At 40.4% G+C, this 11,950-nt stretch overlaps 1 protein-coding gene across 1 annotated transcript in view; it reads right to left on the bottom strand.

Annotated features, from left to right (window-relative positions):
• LOC140235246 (alpha-N-acetyl-neuraminyl-2,3-beta-galactosyl-1,3-N-acetyl-galactosaminide alpha-2,6-sialyltransferase-like) overlaps window positions 1-11,231 on the bottom strand; it is an 82,614-nt gene extending 71,383 nt beyond the window's left edge. Inside the window, exon 1 of the mRNA XM_072315277.1 lies at window positions 11,214-11,231. The gene's annotated coding sequence lies outside the window, so the exon portion shown is untranslated. The remainder of the gene's footprint in view (window positions 1-11,213) is intronic.
• Window positions 11,232-11,950: the final 719 nt, after the last annotated feature.

Here is an 11,950-nt window from a genome sequence, read left to right on the forward strand (position 1 = left end):
ACACATGACAATCATACTGTAGGCCCTTCAACTCCTGGTAGAGTGGTAAGCATGACTCTTTGTTCTAGAAATTCGGTCAAGGGCATTGCACAAATATGGCAGTTTTAAATGAACTCTGGGCAGCCATCGTTATCATTGTATAAAAGGCATTTGGGGGTTTGTTGTTGGTTTGTTTTTCAGAGAGAGAGGTCTGTGTTCCTTGATGAAGCATTACTTAGGTACACTATTGTGAGACCATGCCAAAATTGAATTTTCAATGGCTGGAATTAAAATATCATGCAAATTTGAACATGATTGTAAACGGTTACTAGAGCCATGTACCTGGTATATCGAAATGTATGATGCTGAAAATCTATTCTCACTGCCCAATCAAAAGTTCAAGCTATCATATTGGCATGTTTAAAGCAAAACTTGTGAGTATTTAGAGTAAACAATTGGAATTTACTGTTACTTTTTTGTTGAAGAAAAGTGATGCAATGTATGCATATAGCCGACACATTACGTTTATACAGCACTCCTGTCAAAGGTTGTGTAATGACAGCAAAGAGAAGGCATTTTTGGTTTGAGACAGCTTTGTAAGACTGCATGTTTACATGTACAGTTGTAGGCACCTACTGGTTTTAATAATTGTTTTAGCCTTTGAAGCACAATAGAACAGGAAGTTACTTTGTGTAGCAGGTTTGAAAGAGTTTCACTTTGTCAGTCCCACTTATACCATGGAGCTACTAACTCTGTTAGTAGCTCCATGCTTATACTAAAGGGAAATTTTTGAGACAAGTACATGTACAACTGCTGAAAAAAAAAAAAGTCTCAAGGATTCTCAAAGGCGTAGGCAGACATACAATTTGTAGACCCTACATTTTTGTCTCAGCAAAATGTTCTGGGAAAATGGATGCATAGTAATAGAGACATCTGACAGGATCAAGAGGATTTCCTTCTTCAGGTGGAGGGGGAGATTCCAAAGAAAGATCTATGTAAAGTGTTTGCATCCAGTGCAATGCTGCGACTTGCGTTCCCTTTGTCTGCTCATGTGATGTGAGTGCGCCGTCTATTAAAGTAAAATGACTTGATCGCAAATGGGATTTGCCTAAAAGCACGGCCCACTTTAGTTAATAAATACAGCAAAGCATTTCATGTGAGCTGCATGTCTTTTATACAAGAGTACTACTGTACATGCCAAAAGTCGCTGCACCGCCTAGCATCGTACAGAAACATGTTTCAAAGCAACTCAGGTGGTGAAATAAAAAGGCAACATGCACGTACATAGTACAAATTTGTGTGTAAAAATGCACATTTACACAACAGGTGTATGTACAGTGTATACAGGCTCTGTGTAATGCTACAGTAGAAGGGGAAATGAGACTTACAGTTGTTGTAAGTTACCGTACTATGCTATTCAACTATTCAATTACCGTACACTGCCAAGTTACTGTGTTTTTTACACAAGTCAAAGCCAAAGACAACATGCTACCTTTACAGTTGTTCTGTTTATAGAAAAACAAATTCCCTTCATTCTCAAAGCTGAATTTTAATAGTACACAGCAGAATTCCTCCCCTCCCTAAAGCTCTCGTCTATGACCTTCATCCTGCTTTTCACTTCAGCAAGTTTTGTTTCCTGTTAACGACCGATGCATTACTCAATCAGTGCATAATGAAATATAACACCTCCAGACAGAAATATGATCTTGTGATGCAAATTGCCATGACTGCAAAACATAAAGTATGCAAAGTATGAATGGTATCATTGACCTTACAAAACAAAGGTCTGTACACTACACCTGTACAGCAATCCCCATGAGAAAGTACAGTACTTGTGTTTATGTTCTGGCCACTCCTACAAAAATGTAAAATGTAGAAACCCAATGTTCTTACTGTAAGTGGTATCAATTCTCTAAAACCCTACTGCTCTGTTAGACATTATACAATTACATTGCAACACAGTAACAATGTTCCCCTAATTTTTGATACACATAATGCATTGTAGATATACATGTCTACATCAAATGATACACTAGATGTGGCTGACAGCACACATCACTTAACAGCAAGATGCGTCCTTCTTGCAGGAAGGCGCCCCTGCTTCTTGAGATACAGTTGTATCCTCCAAGTCCCCAGGGGCTGGGTAAGGGAGCATGATAGTCAGGGATGGACCACTGACTCTATCTATATGTATAGACCTTGCCACACAAAGCATTGAGAAGATGCGCAAACACCGGTACAGGCAGATGACAATGTTGTCAAAACTACAAAGCAACAAACAGTCCTCCGATCAGGAGCATTTATCCAGCATTTGTTCAATGGCTTCTTCATACATTGCACCGTACATACAATATTTGTACCTGTACTGTACATGTGCAACACAGTTGGCAGTATGAATTTCTATCATTCAAATCAATGCACAGAATTTAACCAGCAGGCAGACTTTAAAAGAAGGTTATGTACAATGTATACATACATGTACTTTCTGTCTAAATCACAATCATCAAAGTTGGGGTTTGGCTTCACTAGGCCTTACAGCAATGCAAGTTACACTGTACACGTAGGTCTTCAATATTTTTACTAGGGAAAAAGAAAATCTTAACTGACAAGGAGGATAGCCCTAAAGATAATTAATGAAAAAGAAAATGTTCTGAACAACATTATTCTATGATTTCAAAATACCACAATACCAATTCTCCCTATCCCACATATACTGTACATGTATGCAAACATTTCATCGCTAGCAGTCAGATCCGTACGCTGGCTGTACACTGTATGCATGCAAATGAATGCAGTGATCTTACAGTAAGTACCCACACTCGTCATGGGGAGGTTAAGCAGGGTCATATTTTGGCTACTTACAGCACCTCCAGGAATGGAGAGTTACTGTGTAAAAGACACGTGTAGAGCGTACATTTACCTGGTACATGTGTACATGTTTATGCGACAATGAGAATTACAAGGTAACACAGTCAAAATCTACAATTGTATTGTAACATACAGAGATAGCAGTGCACATTTTATAAACAACTCTTTTTTTCCCTATCACTTGATGTTAAATCCTGATTTAACCTGATAATCACAAAGAACTTTTTACAATTTGTGATACAATTTGTCATTTGATATGTGGTTGATATGGCAAATTTAATTGTGTTTGTACAGTGTGATTGTCATATTTTCAATACAAAGTCCTCCACAAGAATTTGCAAAGCAATGCTGGCATTAGACACAATGTTTACTGAAGGTCTGTGCTCATCTTTACCACAATTGCATTTTGCTGCCAACTGCCACTCATGCACTATGCTCTTAAACCTATGTTATCATTTGTACATGTAGAACCTTTGATACCGTGCGTCCTTCTACACGCACCACTCCATATATGTTTTTTTCCACAATGATCTCCTTTGACTAAGCCATCCCTTCAATTCAGTCACGGACATCCAAGGCATTGGTTTGACACTGTTGCTATTTTGTTCTCAAAGGAACAACCAATCAATACTCCTAACAACACCTGAAGCCCTGCACAATTGCAATGCACACACTGAATGCCCTCTAGCGCCCCCCCCCCCCCCCAAAGAGCTAACCGAGAATGGAGCCAATATAGAATGGCACAATGTACACTATTATAATATGTAGCTGCACATCAGAACACCCCCACACAAGGAGCAGGAAGTCTGTTATTACTCCAATAGAGTTCAAGATAAATTTGTACAATATCATTTAAACATTGTGTAGGTGGCCGTGTGGAATACTACTGTACATGTAACAGGCGAATAAACATTCTGTTCCACTTTGAATATTTGTATTTCTGAATTTACATAAGTGCTGATAAGCCCTGATGAGAAGTCTTCCAAAAACTAACAGCTTGTACAATAAATGTATCTCCTGTATGTACTGTAGTCATGCACACAATACCAAAGTTCATAATCATGCAGCACAAATGCATAGTAGTGGAGAGATGCTCTACATGTATCTTTGGCACTCAACATGGACTTTTGAAGGTGCAACAGCATTGTTACTGAAACTGCAGCATATCAATCTTTGCTACTCAACTGAGCAGTATTTCAAATAAACGTTGCAGAGCTGACCAAGAATAATCTCAAGAAAATGTTGTATACTGTTTTTTATGTAAAGAATATATATGCAAGTTCTGTGAACACAGCAGCAAGAAACCAGAAGCACAGAGCAGGTGTTGTTGTTGTTGTTGTTTTTTTTTTTTTACTTTCAAGCTATAAAATGAATGTAATCAAACATCTGCTAAGCTGATTTCTTGACACATTATAAAAAAATATATACCGGTATATATGTTCGAGCACATGTTTTTATAACATTAACAACTATGACAATATGCAACTATTCCGAACAGGGTTGTGATAAATACATGGACTAAAGTTTTTTGAATGTGTCATGTTCAACATCTTGATGTGTAAAGTTTGTGTAAGTTCATACTTTTTGTCTGATTCCTTCATGTCCTAATGTTTCCATGGCTTTGAGTGAAGCTAGTTTTTGCACAATAGTTTGCACAACTGTCTATTTCAAACAGCAGTTGACTCATGTTCGAAAATGCATTGCTCGTGTCAAGTCCCAACTGAATAATTCCTTGTCCAATGATATACTTACTGTGAAAATACTATTTGGTACAAACAGCACTTACACGTATTTGTACAGCATTGGAATGCAAAGAATGCAAATACGGCATGGACGAATTACAATGAATGTCCTGCCAGTGGTGACTCACGATTGATGGTAGGACAAGTAGGGCAAAGTTTGATAGAGTTGCTTTCTGTGAATTGCTCATAAAACTGATTGTACAGCCCTAACTGCGACCAGCCCCAACACGCAGTGTTGGGGCTGCGCATTGTAGCAGATGTGATCATGACAGGCGAAGTATAGCGCCTAAATATCAGTATGAAAGAGCAAAAATTCTGTAATATGAAGACTTACAGGTGAAGTTATAATGTTGAAGACTGACTGCGTTCAACTTTTGGTCCTGCCAATATTCCATTTCTGCTCGAATTGATGAGTTAAATACGACTCGGTCGAAAGGAACTTGGGAGAACGACATCTTATACTGTCAATGGATTTGAAACTTGTGCGCATGCGCTGGCCGTCAATTCATCTGTACAGCTGTAGCTTTATGGCAAGGCCGTATCATACTGTTGTGGCAAACCCTCTCGCTGTATATTGCGTTGCTTTCTGGGTGGGTACGCGCGCGCAGGCCTTGTCAGAAGGCTAAAAAGCATTGCGACTCCGCCCAGCACATGAATATTTACGTGCGCAGTGTACTGCATACTGATTTCGAAAATGGTGAATGGGATGGGGAGCTAGGAGATGGACCTGTAAAAAAAAACGTTTTTTCAAGATCATTGGACCAGTGTGAACAAGAACAAGGTGAACGTATGGTAGGAATTAGATAAGAATCTTATGTATACTATAAAAGTAAGTTTTTTTCTAGTAAACTTCGAAACTTACGGAGGCGCGAAAATCTGTGACAGACTGTGTATGTTTTTCAAGCTTACCGATATAGCACTCTATTGACTCAGGACGCTCCCACAGTGTGTAAACTGTGAACACGGAGCGTCCCGGGGTTAGTACAGCCCATGCTCTGTGATTGGTGATTGGTTCAGCTTTGCATAAGGAAGTAGATTGGAACACTGCTTGGTACATGCATGTGCATGATACTGTACTGTATGTGTGTACACGTACACTGTAAATTTTGTGTGCTTCAAACAGTTGAGCATGGATCTTCTTTTCATCTCAAATCAAATTCATAAAGTTCATCTGGGGTTGTGATATGAGCATACAGTACAAAGTATTGTCAAAGTCAATCAAACTCCCTTCATATTTTATACAAGAGTACTGATATGAAATTTTTTGTCTCCTCCTCTGCTAATGGAGTACCAGGTATAATCTTACAAATTGCTCATTATGCTACATTTACAGCATGTTCCTGGCAGCCATGACAAGCAAGTTTAAGGCCACCTTGAACAAGACAGGATGTGTGTAAGAGAACCCCGTGGGGGGGGGGGGGGGGGGCAGGATGGACAAATGTGACAGGCGGTGATGGCAGTGAATGCGGTGTTAGATTTTTAAACTGTCAAAAAATTTGTCACGACAGTTACAGTGCTAATGAGAAACACAGTACTTAGGTCGTGATAAAATTGGGTGAACGCAAGAAAACATGACAGTACGTAATAGGTTGTGACACAACTTGGAAGCGGTTCATGGTGGGACACGCGAGGACTACCTCTTATCAGACAAGGGTGTGGTACACACACCTTGTTCATGTACCGACTGCGTACAAATTGTATGAGTGATATAACTGTACATACATAATGTACATGTATGCTGTACACTGTACACTGTATGAGCCTGTGCGTGCGTGGCATTCATGTTGGGATCAGAGTTAAATGTAATTTTGGCAAGGTTTTTAAATTTGTGAAAGGAACCTGACTAAAAAAAAAATGTAAAAAAAAAAAACTGTGAAAAATATGGGTACCGTATATGGCATTATACACTATTCTTAGCATTTGCATACTTCTATTTTCCAGCTTTCAATTACAACTGCATGATAAAATTGATTCTTACTAGATATTATAAGTTGGGTAATTTGAAACATATCTTCAGCTAAGCTCTAGTATCACTGATAAAACAGAATTACAATTCTAAACTCCCTGTACATTTCAGGTGATTGCTTTTTTACAAAGCATACTGTGAGTGCACATACACACAATTGTACTTGCTCACTACACTGCGAAAATGGTTTCATTTCTTTACTGTGGACAAATAGGTATTTGTATCGAGTGATCCCTTTACTCAAGACAGAAAAAGGAGATTAATGAGGCTACAAACATATGCACACAATAACTGTCCACTCTTACTTTTCTGGCATGCTTGCATTTACCTTGAAAGATTAGATATCACCGAAGCATACCAAGCTGCTCGTATGCACAATTGAGCAGTTGGCACGCTTCATGATCTTCTGGCGTACATTGTAACTGCCTCCTTGCTCATTTCAGATAGGTCTCTTTCCTTTTTTGACTGATCAGCTAGCAAGTATTTTGGTCTTATTGTAGGAGTCTAACAAGGGTCTTTACATACTTACATATTGTAGTTTAGCTTTTAAGTTTACTTAAAAACCCTAACTTTGAAGTTTCAGAGGAAAAGGGTTCCACCAAAGAAATCTTCATTGATACATTGAAAACACTTGTTCTTTTTTGTTAGAGACTTTCTTGAAAAATTGCCTTCGAGGTTCAAAAGAAGACATCTCTTCACCATTTGATAGCACTTCGTCTTGGGTCGGCATTTAATCAAGATCAAAACCATAAGTAGAATCCATTGATATTTCTCATCTTAAATTTGGGTCCCTTGGTGATGTTGACACATTTTACGACACATTTTACTGGACAAACTATCAATGTAAGAAATGTTCAACAAGCCATTATCTGTTCATGTGCACATCTCCTCCTGGCAAGTCTTCCTTTATACATGTATGTATGTGTACTTTGTATGTCCCCCCTCCCCCCACTCATACAATGAAGGCCTACATGCTTGCACCCTACCACTTGCCAAATGTGTGTGAATGTGTGCATCCATGCCTAAGCTATAGGAGGGCAGGGCAGTATAGCAGCGCTGCCAACATTGGAAACTAGTTGAGAGTGAGACTCCCATAGGCCAATGCTATAATTTAGGAGTCAAAATGAGTGAGATCAATAGAAATGCATGCAAATGAAATAAAGTTTTAGAGTGAGAAAGGACCAAAATGAGTGAGTCTCACTCTCAATGAGTGAGAGTTGGCAGCCCTGGTATAGAGAGTGGTATAGCAACAATTTTAATAGTGGGGGATGTATGGAAGTCTTTCTCCAATTAAAAAACAGCTGTGATTAAAACTTTTCTTACATGGAAAAGACAACACCACTTGATATCAGTTTCCCTGCAAAACATTTGGGCTCTGCAAATACCGCTTTTCAATCATCATGACTTCTTTTACATGGCAATATTGTTTGCCTAGCAGAGCAAAAGATACATATTTAATTCCCCCCCCCCCCCCCGATGATCCTACGTTTTAGTAAGTGGACAGTAGGCAATGTTTTCTATGTGCATAAAAAAAGGAAAGACTTCCTTATGCCCCCTCCCCCAATCCATCCCCCCCCCCAGCCATTCATACTCCACCACTTGCCAAAATAGAAATGTGTGTGAGTGTATGCATCCGTGCCTATTAAAAGCTAAAATGGTTCAAGGGTAGTGTAGAGTGGTATGGCAAACTTAGTGGGGGATACAAGGAAGTCTCTCCCCGAAAAAGAAATTGAAATGCTTGGATATATGCATAAAGAGTGAAATGATTTTTTTTTTTAAACATGTGATCTCAGTTAAGGAATTATAAACACTGGATAAACTTGACTGGAATTTAGGTCTTTCCTTATTGTCAGATTATTCAATACAATGGTTGACAAAAGTGTCAATATCATCTGCATTCACAGCTTGTTTGGGTCTATAGCCAGTTTATACTTTACATTTGAGTACACATGTACATATACAGATATTTCATTAAGACATTACCACAATTTTTTGAGGTTTCAGGGGAGGTCGGAAACAGGGCTACCATAGAGGGCGCATGTTCTGGTTTGCGTCAGATACAGTGTATATCGCGACATGCGTTCACTACACACATGCAATCTGCAGGTGCTGATTTATTGGAGCCTCTACTTACAATTCAATGTAATCGTGCATACCGCCTATTGCCTCACGCCGCAAACGGGGAGCACTCCCTGTCGCAAAATCGGATGCTTTGCCGCGAGCCGGCACATACCCTGCTGCTACGAGGACATGCTGACTGCACATCGACCGGTCACTCTTGACCGCGTGAATCTCAATTGGTATTGAGTTTATCTTTATTGATATTATTATGGGTGCCCTGTGTGTTGAGTGAGTTGGGTTTGCCGAAGTCATAATTGATGTTTATTAGTGATCACATTATTTCTTCTCTATCAGAGAGGGTGGAAGATTTGCCGATGTCGCAAAGAGTTAATGATATGCAGCAAATCGGGATAGAATCTAGATTTCTAATTATAACTAGGCCAACACTACTCCACCCATCACATTCACAATAATTCATTTAGTACAAGGTACAGTAACATTCAAATTTGAATCCCAAACAAGGAAGGACAGCCACTTTTGTGCTCTTTATTTGACAAGTTTAAAAAGGGTTGTCCTCTCTCATTTCACACTGGTTAAGTATCTAGAGTAGAACATCTAATATTGAAAGCAGGGTCTATCAATCTGTCTGACTGAAGGATCGGTCTGTATCTGGTCATCGGGGATATGTTCCGCGGAGACTGCGTCTGGCTTCACGGGGAGAGTGATAACGTGAAAAAAAAATTTAAGAATCCTCCGGACAGACAGATCTTTCTGTCTATCAATCTGTATCACTAACCAAAGACTGGTCTGTATCTAGCCCGACCAGACGCTGTTACGCTATGCGAAAACAGCGTCTGACGAGCGCGGCATGCAGCCTCAAAGTGAGGAACCTCAACACAACTACAAAACTTAGGAAAATGTATACTTTTCTCCTTTAAACAGAATACTTTACTCACGTTAAATGCATGTTTCTATTACAGAAGAATAGTTCGCCACACTGGGTCCATGGAGACCACTTGCGATAAGTCCGTGGAACAAATAAATGACACTTTCTGGCGCAATTCCTGACGACCGTCGGTACGTCGCGACGTACCATGTACAGCAACTGGGCTGTGTATAGTTAGGCCTGGCGTGAAAGATTGTGTACCGTGTGGACATGCTGGATATGATGATCAATTTCGGTAAGTTTCATTGCGTACATTTGAATACTGATAGCATCAGATGTAGAGTAAATATTGAAAAGTATACTCGTTGAGTTTGAGGTGACAAAAATGATGTTAAGTATCAAAATTCAAAGCTATCGTAATACGATTACGTCGCTCTCCTAGTGGTTGGTGGTCGTGCGCGTACAGCCCTGTCGCGACGTACCATGTACAGCGACTGGGCTGTGTATAGTTAGTCTGTATCTTGTTGTGGGGGATGTGTTCCCAGAGATTACATACGAACATTGCAGTAATTTACGTCTGGCTTCATGAAATCCCCTCCTACGGAGGAGGAGGAGGGGTGTAAAAGAAAAAAAAAGAAAGAAAGAAAAAAAAAACTCCTCCAGACAGACAGATTTTCTGTCACTAAGACTAGAGTCATATTTATTAATTTACAGTGTCTCAACACTAGAGTTCTGACGAGAAGAAGAGGATCTAGACATCTAGAACACATTGTATTAAAGATCTAGAACCTAAACCTAGTGACTAGTCCACAGAGAGCTGTAGGGCCTAGGTGTAGTACAATGTATGTAGGCCCTAGACGTCTATGTTTTTTGGTGTGACCTTCACTTCGGCTTTGTCTTTGTGTTGTCAAAAGAATTGATGCTACCATGGCCATCATAAGTACAGCAGGTAGCCCCCGCTAGGGCCTCAACCGAAGAAAAATCAGTCTGTATTTTGACGTCAGGGATATGTTACAATTAAACAAAGCTCCATTTTACGGACTTGCCTCCGGAGGAGGGCCATAAAAGTTACAAAAATGATTTACAAAACTCCCCCGAACTGACGGATTTTTCTGGCTACAGCCTAGCCCAAGATGATAAAGATTCTGTCATTTTTTGAATAGAACACTACCATACATATATCTAGGTTAACAGTCAATGACAGTAAGTAGTAACACCATTTTAAATTTAAATTAACAGGGAAACTTGGTGAGTTTTGTTTGAATTTAATATAAGCTGCCATCTCGTCGCACGTTGTCAGTTGTCGTTGTTACAAGTTACAACTTTCTAAATACCATGTAAACTTGTAACGTTACATTCTAACATACCGAAAACTGAGCCTCCACCAAGGACCATCCCATGTCTTTCTCCGTACACAGTAATTTACGACTTTAATACAACTAATATTAGAATCTTTTCTAGGTGGCTCTACAAGCAAAATCGTCTGTCGTTTCGTTACGATACTCCATGTCGTGTAGTCACAGTTGCATTGACATTGCATTGCGGATGACACTGCATACTGCAGTGCATACTACGCTACGCGCTGTCCTGAACCTGCTGCTGCTCCTCTCGACTCGAGCTCTCCCACCCAATATGCGACAGAATTGTCCGCAAAATAGGAAGACAATTGGATCCCCAAATTACAAAATCATTCATATACACAAACTCTTACCTCATCATAAAGGAAAATCCATATAATTCCAGATGCAGTAAAGAAGAAGAAGGGTGTTGATACCCTTTCCAAGCCACAACGGTGGTGTCGCGAATAGCTATTCATGCAGAGTAGATAGACTACTAACTGTATTCAAATTGTTCATGACTTGCCCTACCAACGCCGCGCCCCGTGCCATCTCATGGTATCCTTTACGTGTGAAGAAGGCACTTCACGTACGTTCGCATATCATTGTACATGCGATAACACTGCTGATGCACAGACGTAGGGCGGACGGGCGATTTGGCTCGGCAGCAGCAGGAGCGGTATGTGCGCCCCCATCGTCAACGCAACTTTAGTGGGGGTGGGGGATTGGAGTACGAGGGGGTCGTTATGACCCTTTGGACGGCCGTGTACGGACGCACAACAGAACCACGGGCTCATAAATTACCATAGCATCCTGCATCCTCATGCTGCAATGGCATCTGTACAGCTTGCAAGAGTGAGAGGCGGCGTGTGAAAGCACGAGCTCTTTGGGGTCATATGCAAATTAGGGTGGTTCCCGAACGCCAGCAGCCGCCGCGCAGCGAAGCGGAAAAAACGCACAGCCGATTGCCATCGTCGCACGCAACGGTTAATCGATCGGACTTGGAGCGGCTTCACACACCCATGGTAACGTTGATCAGGAATCACCGGCGCAAGAGGTTTCTACCGGCTGTCACTGTACTCGCGCACGGTACTCCAGAGTTTGACGAATT

Source organism: Diadema setosum, chromosome 11 (assembly GCF_964275005.1).
Source record: "Diadema setosum chromosome 11, eeDiaSeto1, whole genome shotgun sequence".
NCBI classification, from domain to species: Eukaryota; Metazoa; Echinodermata; class Echinoidea; order Diadematoida; family Diadematidae; genus Diadema; species Diadema setosum.